The sequence below is a fragment of the Coffea arabica genome, chromosome 6c, assembly GCF_036785885.1.
Source record: "Coffea arabica cultivar ET-39 chromosome 6c, Coffea Arabica ET-39 HiFi, whole genome shotgun sequence".
NCBI lineage: Eukaryota > Viridiplantae > Streptophyta > Magnoliopsida > Gentianales > Rubiaceae > Coffea > Coffea arabica.
Genome location: NC_092320.1, coordinates 11,408,215 through 11,410,483, shown reverse-complemented (window position 1 = coordinate 11,410,483; position 2,269 = coordinate 11,408,215).

The window sequence follows — 2,269 nt, the reverse complement described above, 5'->3', positions numbered from 1 at the left end:
TTCCTCCTTTCCCCTCCCGCCACCCTCTCTCCTCCCTTTCCCCTTCTCCTCTCCTCTGCATTTCCCCCGCCACCCCCTTCCCCCGTCAGCCCCCTCTCCCCGCTGCCACGCCACCCCCTCCCCCGACCACCTTCTCTGCCCCTTCCCCCTCCCCTCTGCCCCGCCACCCCCTTCCCCCGCCAGCCCTTCCCTCGCTGTCCCACCACCCCTCTGCCCTGCCCCTTCCCTTTCCCCTGTGCCCCTTCCCCCGCTACCCGCCACCCCCTCCCCCCGCCATTTTCTCTGCCCCTTCCCCCTCCCCTCTGCACGCCACCCCCTCTGTCCCGCCACCCCTTCCCCCTCTGCCCCTTCTCCCGCTACCCCGCCACCCCCTCTCCCACTACCCCTCCCTCTCTGGCCCACCACCCCTTCCCCCGCCACCCCCGCTGCCTCTTCCTCCTTCCCTCACCAGCTCAGAGGAAGACGTCCCATACGGATTGCGAGCGGATAGGCTCAGTGAATTAGCCCCGCCAGCCACCAGTGGAAGCAAGCTGCCCATTCCCCCTTTGCCCCGCCACCCCTTCCCCTCTGCGCCCAGTTTCTGAACTCGCAATTGACCAATGAAGCTTTTCGAATGGGTTTCACCAACAAAATGGAGAATCACTCACTTAGCTTCTCGTTGCTCTGATCAACTGTAGACTCCGGCATAGAAGTAGGTCGACTCCGGAGAACTAACAGAAAGAGCAAAAACTTTTGTGCAGCGAAAGAAACAAAGGAAGGAGTCTTCTGTGTTGCTATGAATTGAAAAGGAAAAAACCAGCCAAAATGACGTCGTTTTGTTAAAATGTTTCAAAAAGGGGCGAAAGTTTTGGGAGAAGTTTTTGGGGTTCCTGTAGCAAAAGTTGTTAAAAAACTAGTATTATACAAACTTGCCTAAAAACCAAGGGCCTGTTTGGAACCGAGTTTTTTGGCCAAGTTTTTTAGCTACTAGTTTTTTAACAACTTTAGCTACAGGAACCCAAAAAAATTTATCAAATTTTTTAACCTACACACTTCAAAATATCTAATACATAAAAAACTTCTACTTTTCTTCTTCTTTCTCCCCCACCCCTATCCACCACACCTTCCCGGCCACCCCTCCGTCGCCGGCCACCACCACCTCCGTCGCTGTTTCCGGCGCCGGCCACCTATTCCGGCGCCGGCCTACCCCTTTTTTTTTCCTTCTCCCTCTCACTCTCCCTCTCCCCCCCTCTCCTTCTCTCCCTGGCCACCCTCCCATTAATTCAAGGTCTCTGGTCGCACGCTACCGACGGTACCAGATCGCTGATGCGATCTGGTCGGACGACCGAATTGGGCAAAAGGGGAGGTGGGGAGAATGGGAGAGGGAGATGGAGGAGAGGGGGAGAGAAAAAACAAAAAAAAAATTGTATTCTGCCATGGCTGCTGCTTCTCTGCTTCGGGAGGGAGAGAGGGGTGGTGAAGGGGAGTAGAGGGGGAGAGGGGAGCAGAGAGGGAGAAGAGGGGAAGAGAAAAAGAAAAAAAAAATTTGGGGAGAGGGGCTGCTGGTTTGTCTGGTACCGTGAGGGAAGAGGGAGGGGGAAGGAAGGAAGAAGAAGAAGAAGAAGAGGAAGAGAGGAAAGAAAAGAAAAAGGAAAGAAAGAAAGAAAAAGAAAAAGAGAGAGAAAAAGAAAGAAAAGAAAAAAAATGGTAGGGCCTTCAGGCCATGACTGCTGGGAACTGGGAAGGCAGAGGTACGGGGGAGGGAAGCGGGAGGGAAAAGGAAGAAGAAGAAGAAGAGAGAAAAGAAAAGAAAAAGGAAAGAAAGAAAAAGAAAAAGAAAGAGAAAGAGAAAAAGAAAAAAAAAGAAAAGGAAAAAAAGTTTTTCACCTTAAAAAAACTTTTACAAAAAAGTTTTTCACCTTACAAAAACTTCTACAAAATTTTTTCAAAAACTTCTACAGTGCACTACAGTAAAGTTTTAGACAAACTCCCAAAAAACTCAGGTTCCAAACAGGCCCCAAGGTTCCAAACAAGGCCCTCAAATATGCTATGCTAGTCAGTAATACTCCTGGTCAAGGATGCTGTCACCTTCAATTTATTATTGCCGTCTTTCCTAGTCATGTCTGGTCCACCAACCAACCCCTTACATAACAATCCCACCATAAATTGGATCGTCCATCAATTTATTACTATTCAAGAAAATTGGGTTCTGATCCTCGGTTGGTTTTCCTCATTTGTCAGCGTATTGTTTTACTTGTACTTAGTGGTTTTGGTTACATCATCTTGCACT